Source organism: Corvus brachyrhynchos, unplaced genomic scaffold (assembly GCF_000691975.1).
Source record: "Corvus brachyrhynchos isolate BGI_N302 unplaced genomic scaffold, ASM69197v1 scaffold17, whole genome shotgun sequence".
Classification (NCBI taxonomy): domain Eukaryota; kingdom Metazoa; phylum Chordata; class Aves; order Passeriformes; family Corvidae; genus Corvus; species Corvus brachyrhynchos.
In genome coordinates this window covers 10,309,545-10,320,255 of record NW_008240046.1, presented here as the reverse complement: position 1 = coordinate 10,320,255, position 10,711 = coordinate 10,309,545, and the positions used below count along the sequence as shown (strand labels likewise).

Sequence of the window (10,711 nt, the reverse complement as noted above, 5' to 3'; positions counted from 1 at the left end):
GGCAGTGCCTCCTGGGAGGAGTAGTTTTCCCAACAGGACCCCGCCCTGCACCGCCGCGCCCCATGAGGGACTGGGGCGCATCCGCTGCTGTTCTGCGGACGGTGGGGAATCGCGGAGCGTATTTTTCTTATAAAATAAAATACGAAAACAGCGATGAACTCTGTAAATGCTTTTGCCTGGTTGGAAGACGAGTAAAATCACGTCGAAACCCTAAGCGTGGACAAGGATCAGATCTTGCCCTCGTTTGGAGCAGTATCGACTACTCTGTTCCTGTCGGCCTTTGGCGTGTTTTGCTCCTTGATTTGTGGCATGGAGTTTATGCATCTAGGTTCTTTGTACTTTCCTTTGGGCGAAAAAATATAACTAGAGGGTTTGGCGTTTAAAAAACAATAGTTGTGCGTGGAAGCCTGTGCGCTGTGCTTGGTATTTAACAGAAGTTGTTAGAATCATAGAATATGCTGAGTTGGATGCAACCCTTCAAGATCCAACTCTGGCCATGCACAGGACATCCCAAGAGTTACACTCTGTGCCCAAGAGTGTTGTCCAAATACTTCCTGAGCTCTGTCAGGCTTGGTGCTGTGACCACTTCCCTGGGGAGCCTGTTCCAGTGCCCAGTCTCCTGCTGGGTAAAAAAACTTTTCCTAATATCCAACCTAAACCTCCCCTGATGCAACTTCAGGACATTCCCTCGGGTCTTGTCACTGGTCACCACAGAGAAGAGATGAGCGCCTTCCCTTCCTCTTCCCCTCACGAGGAAGCTGTTAGTCCTTCAGGAGACTGGACTTGGATAACACACTCAGAATTTCTATTTCAGCGAAGCTGGTATTGTTTATTTGACTTTCACTTGGGGGGGTATTGTCCCTTGTCAAAATGGAAAACCCCAGCATTTTCAGTGTTTCCATTACACTGCGTTTCTAAAGCAAAAGCATTAAGCATTTACATGTGCCTTATAACTGATCCTGCTAGAGAAACATTCTACTGGTACAACATGGAAATGTAGTTAGCCAACATATCTCCCATATTAGGACTTGTACTAATGAATTTTCCTTAAAAAAAAAAAAAAAGGACACATGTATCCTTTTCAATGATCCATTAATCTCTCTGTAATCTAGAAAAGGAACTAAGTAACTGGAAAAGCTTCAAAATAAAGATGTTTCAATGAAAGTATTTTTGTTATCTCCAGCAGATTCCCTCATATCAAGGAAATAGTTCTGGACAATACTGAGTGAGTGAAAGAGGTGAGTGTAAGACTGCCTATTAGAGCAGAACTTTTCTCCCATTTCTACCATGAGCTGCTTGACTGTATATCCACAAATGAAATCACTTTGAAAACAATCTACAACAGTTTGATGGAAGCTCTCTGTGTGATGAATATGTATTATCGATCTGTATTGCAATTCTGCAGCTAATAAAGAAGTTAGTTTATCAGCATTTTTATTATACTTTTAACTAATGTCCTATTTTTCTGAACTCAAGTATCATGTCTGGATATTCATCACAATATTGGCAGTGTTGCTGTTGACAAGATGCTTTCTATTATCATGGTGACAAATCTCCCACGGCCTGGCAGGTGGAAGCAGAACTTAAGAGAAAATACTGCCCTAGTATAATGACTAATTATTTTTTTTGCTGTGCCTTATTCTTAAAATACAGCTCCCTCATTCCTCTTGTTTCCTGCAGGAAAAAAAACCAAAAACCCTCAAACTTACATAAGAAATGTAATACTTTGTCAAGGAAAAAAAAATCAAATTGATTGTAGTATGTTTCAGTAACAATGAAGTATTTTAGTGTAGTCCCTTATATGTCATAACTGTGTGTTTTCCTTAGCACAGTATGAGCTTACAGCATCATTACTCTGATTCCTGCTTGACATTTGGAAGATGATTTTTCTCTTCTTATTTTCTGCCCCTATTCTGGAATTGGCTGCAAACTTGTTTGTGTGTTTTTTCCTTTTTATTGTTTGTTTTAGAAATGGCTCCTCAGAGCCATTTTTCATTTGGGATGGAAATTCGAAAAGATACAACAGACATGAAGGAATCGTGGATTGCACTGCAAGAAGCATTATTTCCAGTAGGTGGTTCTCCACTACTGTTGTAAAATACAACATCTCAGGATTTGGGAATGATTATGAGGCAAAACTCATATGGCTTAAAAAATGTCTTGTTAATTAAATAAAAGAAATATTTGGGGTGGGGGGGAAGTCCTATATCAACGCTAATGAGCCTCTAGAGAGACAGCAACTAAACCCCCCCTACAAAGATCTCTGTTATAAGCACCTCTCTCAGCAGACATGCTAATGAGTGCATCCTCACAGAAACGGAATGGATTATCTTTGAGATAGCCCAATTTAATTAGGATTGAAAGCCATGTCAGAGAAATGATGATATTTTCCTTGCACGACTGTTGGCTGTATCTTGTTAATTTTACTTTATCATTTCAAAGTGAAAGAAAGCAAACAAAATACAGGCAGGTAAGGACTGGAGACAAGAAGTGAAAGATTAATTTTTTACTGAAACAGAGGAGATGGGAGAAGTATCTGGGGAGAGAGATTTTTAAAGGCCCTGGAACAAAGATAGTAATTAATTGAGCATTCAGTTCAAGCAGTAGCTGGCCATGTTTTCCCTGATTTTATGACAAAGAGGTTTTTGCTGCAAAATTTAAACTGGCCAAAAATGATATGTCTACCATAATACGGTTACACAGTGACTACCAAGCTACTATACTAAAGGTATTTTTTTCTTTCTTTGTGTAATATTAGATTGGAAATATCTTTTAAGGCAGTAACAAAGAGTGTCAACCTGAAGTGTCCACTTATCCCTATGAGATCTGATAACAAGTTAAGCAGTTGTAGGGGGAGAGGCACAGGCATTTAAGACCACAAAGCCAAGCTTTAGGCTGGTCAAGATTCACTGATTTAATACTAGTGAAGAAAACAGGACAAAAAGGAAACCATTCTTGATGATCCACTCAAGCAAAACAGTCATCAGAAGTAATAAAGGAAAGAAGAATAATTGGAAGATAGGTATTACTCAGATCCCAGGAAAAATCTCAAATGAAGCATGGATGGGATCCCCATTGTAAACCTTTTCCACATCCTTAGGGGTGCAGAAAGTAATCCTCTTGGTACTGCTATTATCTCACCAATCTTTAACGTGATGTTACATGCACTCGAGGTATTACATTCTAGTAAAGTATTAGTGACTGGTGTTAGACCAAGTGATAAAATGATGGATGGACCCACAAGAAATAACGAGTTTTGTTTTATTAAACACACTTATTTCACACAACCAAAACACATCAGGATCACCAATGCTGCCCTGCCTAGAAGCCTGAAGACCACATTTTTCTTATTGTCCTCTTTGAAGTCAGACTTCATTAAAACCTGTTTTTAAAACTATTTTAAAAGAAGTCTATATAGCACAGAAGGTTATGAATATTATTTCACTCTTAAGAAATTAAATAAATTTTCACAAGCAACATACAAATATGGGTTTTAATCTGGATGTCCCTCTATGTTATTTAATTCAACATTATATTTGATACATTGTACTCTAAGTTACATAGTCTCATCTCTTTTTTTTTTTCTATTTGTAGTCCATTAGCATCTTCAGTTTATTCCTTGGCCAACAAAGATAATCCAAAAAGAAAAGAACTACTTCAGTTGTTTTGAAATGATAGATTTGACTTAACCAGGTGTATCTGCAGATTCTTCAGAAAAGTGAGTAGGAAAGACCTTTAATTCATTATATTTTGGGTGGTTGTTTTATATCACGATATTATCTAGCCACTTCCACATTATTTAGATTTCTGGAGTCACAACATAAGCATATGTTACATTGAACAAGTAAGTAAATTAAAAAGTGAGCAGGAAAAAGAGAAAAATATTATACAGCTTAGAAATGCCACATAAATTTCTATCTCTGAATTGAATCAAAGAACAAGAATATGAAAGAAATAAGCAACCCCACCACATACAGAGAAACAATCCCAACTAAGAATTCTCATTTGCAAATTAAAATTCTAAGACGAAAAGGTTGTAGAGTCTTCCTACTTTTTTGCTTGTAGCTGGCTATCTCCAATGTATCTGGTATCAGTCACTCCTGTATATTCATAACTAAGTGCTTTCTTTACACTGTATGGCTTGAGTTATGTTGAAGACATACCAGCATTAAAATAGTTAGCATATAAAAGCTACAGTGAATTCTTCAAAGCCACCTAATATTTTTTTCATGTGTGTTTATATTTCTTTAAACAGGAAGAAATCTGCTGAAGTTGTAGGTCATTTTACAGCCACTAAGCAGTTTGCTAGCAAACATCCAATCCACAAAAAGAAAAAAAATCCAAATAATTATGTGGAGTTTTGTTCATAATTAATCATGTGCTGACTTCTAATAAAAAAAGTTATTATAAGGAGTTCCACTGTAGCTACACAGAGTTGATTAATTTTATTATATTCTTTATTTTATCCTCTGGCAAGAATGCTTTTGAAATAGATACTTGCTTTTATGATAGTGATTTTGCAAATAAAGAAGTAACCAAATATGATGGCTTTGCATGTCTGTATACATACATATCAATGACTATATACATACATACCTATATATATGCAAGGATTTAAATTAGAGTAATTTTGAAAGGTTTTAAGTAACTTTGTAATCTAAATCTTTCTGACACATTTCTAATTAAATTACTTTTTTGGTTCTTTTTTTTTCCTGGTGGTAGAGATTTGGTGCTATGTGGTTCCAGTTATATTGTTGGTTAGGGATGGATAACAGCACTAAATTGATGAATACCAAGGAAGAGGGATTAGTTGGTGCACCTTTCCAAACACATTCCAAAAGTAGAATATAGGAGAACGATGTCTTTGAGAGGACAGAAGGAAAACTGAGGCCAGCAGGAAGTTTCCTGTGTAAAGAAGGCAGGAGGAGGCAGGATATGTAAGCTGTTCTTCTAAATAAGGCAGAAGATTATGGGCCATGTTCTTTTCTTGGCACTCACACTAAGATCTTGATCAGGTCAGTCACTTTGCCAGATAGATTTCCTCACAACATGGTTTAATTCATATTTGTTATCATTTTGAGGGTAATGAATAGAAGACAAACACCAGCAATGGAATTTACTGTGATTTTTTTTTTTTTTAAGAATTACTCTAGGCCTTCTCCAAGTCCACTGTTTTTCTATATTCTGCCAAGATGTGTACAGACCTAGATGTTTGTTAGGTCTTCAACTCTGTGACGTGTTCCATCTGTGCCAGTTACACCGTCTTTGCTACTGCCTATTGAAAAAGATGTGAGGGACTGCTTATTCTTTATTTCTAATAACAATTGGGGATTTTTTCCCATATTTGGTGTATGATAAAATAATGTCTAAATATGTTGAATTTGCTGGTTGTATTATCCATGATAATGATGTGTTGCTGATTTCTGTATTGTGTCTCTGAAATGACAGATTATGAAATTACTAAATTATGCACCTATTTCTTAGAAGACTGCACAAAAATGAGGTAAATTATTTAAAACCTGGGATTTATTTTTGTATATTTTATCCATATGCAAAAAAATTAATTGCCTTCATTCTGTTATTTCAGAATAGGTAAGAAGTTATTTTCTGCTTATCTCTTGGTCTCACCAGGGAATTACATTTATTGATGTAACATTTCAAATAGATCATGTGATTATGCAACTTGTAGAGATCACATACTTCAGGTTGCAGTAATAGGCCCATGTCACTATGTGCAATATATTTGGTGAATATATGAATATGGCAAAATCTTCATAAGTTTATAGATGGATTGCTGTATTTTTGGTGCAATTTATTTCTACCACTGCTTTCATTAGGATTGTGACAAGCATTCTGAAGACAGCATGCTAAAAATTTTAAAAAATTAAAATATTCTGAAGCTTCTTATCTGTCCAAATGTAAGCAAAGTAGTGGCTTGTAGTACTCTAATTCATCTGGCATTGAAAAATATTACTAGTAATCAATACGATGAAAGAAGCCGAAGCTGAAATACAGGAAGAAAGCAACAATGTCCCAGAGTGAGACAAAAAAATCAGTAACCCTCAGCAAATAGTAGTAACTCAGTGGAGAATTGGAATAGTGGACAATGATCCTGCTTTCTTTTGTTGATTTCTGCTGTGTTTGGTACAACAGAACTTCTTCATATGCTTCATATACTTCCCCGTGCATAAGTGGAATTCCCTCGAGGAGGTCAGTCATCAACATCTCATGAACTTTAGGGATTTGTACTGCCAAGATCATGTCCTTTTAAATTTGATCTTGTTTTGTAGCTATTCTAATACTCTCGTGCAAGATTCTTGTATATAAATGAGACAGTACATGAAAACTGCTGTCACTTGACTAAGTAGGGCTCAGTTAAACTGATATAGATTATTCCAAAGGAATACTGAAATTCCAAATTGCTTTAGCAAGAAGAAATCCACAGAATCTATTCATGCAGAAGTAAGTATGATAGACTCTGGTTTTTGTTAGGTGTCTCCAAAGAATCATAAAATACTAACAGCTAATAACTATACTTAACTTTTAAAAGCTTAGTGGGTAAAATTTTTTACAGCAGTCCAAACTGTTGATCAAATCCAGTATAGTTTTTTATCATTTTATTACCTTGGATATGTGGATCATCTCTTATGTAAATATAGTTGAAGTGAACTGCTGAACAATATAAAGTAACTCCACTTAAGCAGATAGAGTTGCACTCACTTTCATCAGTAGCCTGCTGCTGGAAGGCATTTAATATCTATCAGGTATGCAAACATCCACAGCATTATGTGTGAGAAGCTCGTACACAATGCTTTTATTTGTAGAATACACTTAAAAAGGGAGGATATAATAATATCTGGTAAATGGGCACATCATAAATTATAATAACTACTTAAGTGGATTACCTTGCACAAAGAACATGAAATTCTTAAGTCAGTCTATAAAAAAATATACACTTTTGGAAAGAAGGCTGCCTTTAAAAACATTAACATGCAGAGTTTTTTAGTCATAAAGCTGAGTTTGGCTTATCTTTTATTTCAGCTTTGTTCTGTTTCGGTAACAAAATATTAGTGTGGGAGTGACACATCATTACTACTTCATATAAAAAAACCCCCAAAGTTAAGTTTACTCAGACATCATGATTTTCATAGAGTTGGTCAGGATGGGTTTTGGGGTTGTTTTGTTTGTTTGTTTACTTGCTTTTACCCCTCAGAAAAAAAGCCTAGCATCTAAGCTATGAAACCAAGCATCATATTCCATTTCAAAATATTTTCAATTTATTATTGTTACAATTTAGCATATGTGAAAGACCATTTCATTATCATGCTGGATGTACAATGTTGAATGCACATTTTTAAATGTATCATCTCAGCCAATCCTAGAATGAAATACATTATATATTTCCTATTTTATCCTTAGCATTACACAAATGAAAACAATGCAGAGAAGAGCATAAGCAAATTAATTTATAACAGATGGAATAAAAGCACATTTTGACAAACACAGTAACTATATTGTGGTTATACAATCTTTGACCCTTCCATATTTCTACATGACAGCTGAAGGTGATTTAAAAGCTTTCCTGAATAAAAATCATACACATGATCTATTAATGTATACTTTTTTCTCATTTTTAATGCCTGTGTTACAACTCACAAGGGAAAAATCTATGGTTCCTTGTGTTATTAAAGCTTATTGTATGTTTTCAACTTCTTTGGAGTCTGAATGATGAAGAATCATATTATGAATACATTAGCTTGTGTTTGCTGATTTTACAATCATGGAATCATAACATGAATTGGATTGGAAGGGACCTTAAAGATCATCTAGTTCCTCTCTGCCATAGACAGGGATACCTTCCACTAGACCAGGTTGCTCAAAGTGACATCTAAACTGGTCTTGAACACTTCTAGGGATGAGGCATCCACAACTTCTCTGGGCAGCCTGTTGCAGTGTCTGACCTCATAGTAAAGAATTTCTTTCTAATATCTAATCTAAACCTGTCCTTTATTCAATTTATAGCTATTACCCCTTGTCCTATAGTATATGCCCTTGAGAAAAGTTTCTCTCCAGTCTTCTTGTAAGCTCCCTTTCGGTACTGGAAGGCTGCAATGAAATCCCCCTGGATCCTCTTTTTCTTCAAGCTGAACGACCCCATCTCTCCCATCCTGTCTTTGTAGGAGAGGTGCTTCAGCCTCTGATCATCTTCGTGGCCTCCTTTGGGCTTGCTCCAACAGAGCCATGTCTTTCCTCTGCTGGGGGCCTATGAGCTGGATGCAGTACTCCAGATGGGGTATTATTATGACAGTGGAGTAGCAGGGCAGAATCACCTCCCTTGACCTTCTGGCCATTTGTCTCTTGATGCAGCTTGGGATACAATTTGTTTTCTGGGCTGCAAGGATGTGTTTCTGGCTCATATTTAGCTTTTCATCCACTAAGCCCATCTCTTAAGATCTGCTCTCAATCCACCCATCACCAGCTAGTATCCATGTCTGGGACTTCCCTAAGTTGTTAAACTTCTGCCAGATTAAAATACCTGGAGAGGTACTCAGCTGCAAGTGCTAATATAATGGTAAAAAAGACCACTGATTTCTTGTGCTAGCTTTTTCTTTTAAACATCAAAAAAAAGGTATACAGTGGAAATAATACAACTGAATGTTTTTACCTTGCTTGGAGGAAGTCTAGACATCTTGATTTAGTGTAGAAATGAGAAATAGCATTTTATCCTTTATATATGCTCTATGAAAAAATGATAGAAGGGTTATTAATGATCCTTGCAATGTTTTCCTTCACTTCTGTGCAAACTCTTCGAAGAACAGCAAACCTGAATATCTGTGTGAACATCCACAGTAAGGTCTATGACATTGTAAAGCCTCAGATCTCACTCAACGAATTCTTAAAAGGGACGAAGGTTCTTTTACGTACCCTGAATCAGATGCATGGCAGAAAATATCAGCAAGATATTCTTCAAGTGGTCAAAACAACAGAAACTTTACTGTCAAACTTCAGAAAATCAGGGAACTTTGGCAAAAGTTGACAGCAACATTCAATCAACATAAAGCATTTCACAAAGCAATAACTTAGCAAACTCTAAGCTCATTCAACCTAGCAAACTCCAATCCACCCAATTTTAAGTTACTCAAACGTTGAGAAGAGGGAATTAGGGGAAGAAGAAAGCAAAAGGGAGAAGAGATGCAGAAAAGAACAAATATAACTACTGCTCCTGGTTCCAGCAGTGTTTCAGCTGATCAAAACCCAAGGGAGGTGGGGTTAAGACAATATGCGTGCCTTGTGCTCTGGCTTAAGTACATTTTGGCTTTCCTGGGCCCTTCCCCTGGGTAGGACTTCTGGTCTGGTAACCACTCAGGATCTGGGTTAGGGCCTCCAGGGGCAGGTGTGGAGCATGGCCTCTGGTGTGCCAGGGATTGGCAGCCCCTGTGGGGGCTGGGATACAGGCCCCAGGGATGGGGTGTGTGGAGCAGAGTGTTGCCTTGCCAGGGCAAGACTTGGTCTGCCCCTTTCCCCACACATCAGCCTGAAATGTTTCATGCCAGCCATCTCCTCCAGTCTCTCACAAACATTTGCAAGTTTTCAGTATTGAATGTATCCAACAGGTCTAAAAAGACAGCTCTCTCTTCCTTCTGTGCTTATATGACTTCCACTTGTATATTCTTTGAAAGTCTTCTATTTAGTATGTTTATCTTTACAAAACCATTCTGATGATGGGTAGCATATAACCTTCTTGAATAACACAAATCTCTGACTTGACACTGTATATAATTCTTGTTTAACTGAACCATAGTCATGTATTTTAGCCATCCAGTCTTTGTTTAAATCCCTCAAGTGATGGGCAGTCTACTTATAACCCTCAATAAATTGTTTACTTTATTTTATTTATTTTATTTCATTTGTTTATTGTTAATAAATCTGACTTTAAAATGCCATGCCTTTTTCCACTTTCTAAATTCAGAGCCCACCCACTGAGTAACTACTGGTTAGGAGTAACACTATGAACAGGTATGTCCCTCCTTGAAAAAGTCATTAGTCATAGTAAGATTCTCAGTAAAAATTATTTGCTGCATGATCTTGAATTTTAGAATAATTCCTAGTGTCAGTTTCCCAGGAGTAATTTACTATAATTAGTAAATATTTGAAATTCAGAATATGAATTTAATTAGTTGATGTAATGTAATGAGTAAAGAGAAATACTGCCAGGTAACCAGATTCCAAATAATGCACCAGAAATTATTCTGAGGGCGTTTGCAACAAGTCTTCAATAGGAAGCACGTGAAGGGCACCTACATGTGCCCTTAAGGGCACCTTAAGACCCTAAGTTTAGCTCAGTTGGTCTAAGTGTGGGTGCTGATAATGCCATGGTTGCAGATCCCTGTATGCCATTCATTTAAGATCTGGACTCGATGATCCTTGTGGGTCTCTTCCAACTCAGAATATTCTGTGATTCTGAAAAAAGATGGAGAGAGACTATTTACAAGGGCATATAGTGACAGGACAAGGGGGAAGGACTTTAAAGTGAGAGAGAGTAGGTTAAGATTAGATATTAAAAAGAAAATCTTTACTGTGAGGGTGGTGGAACAGAGAAATTGTGGATGCCTCATCCCTGGAAGTGTTTGAGGCCAGGTTGGATGTGGCTTTGAGCAACCTGGTCTAGTGGACAGTGTCCCTGCCCACAGCAGGGGGTTTGGAACTAGGT

The 10,711-nt window shown here is 37.0% G+C and overlaps 1 long non-coding RNA gene across 1 annotated transcript; it reads left to right on the top strand.

Moving 5' to 3' along the window:
• Positions 1 to 6: 6 nt before the first annotated feature.
• Positions 7 to 5,903, top strand: LOC108449173. The gene is made up of 2 exons (XR_001865310.1): positions 7 to 1,238; positions 3,595 to 5,903. It is a non-coding gene; the product is annotated as an uncharacterized LOC108449173 (long non-coding RNA).
• Positions 5,904 to 10,711: the final 4,808 nt, after the last annotated feature.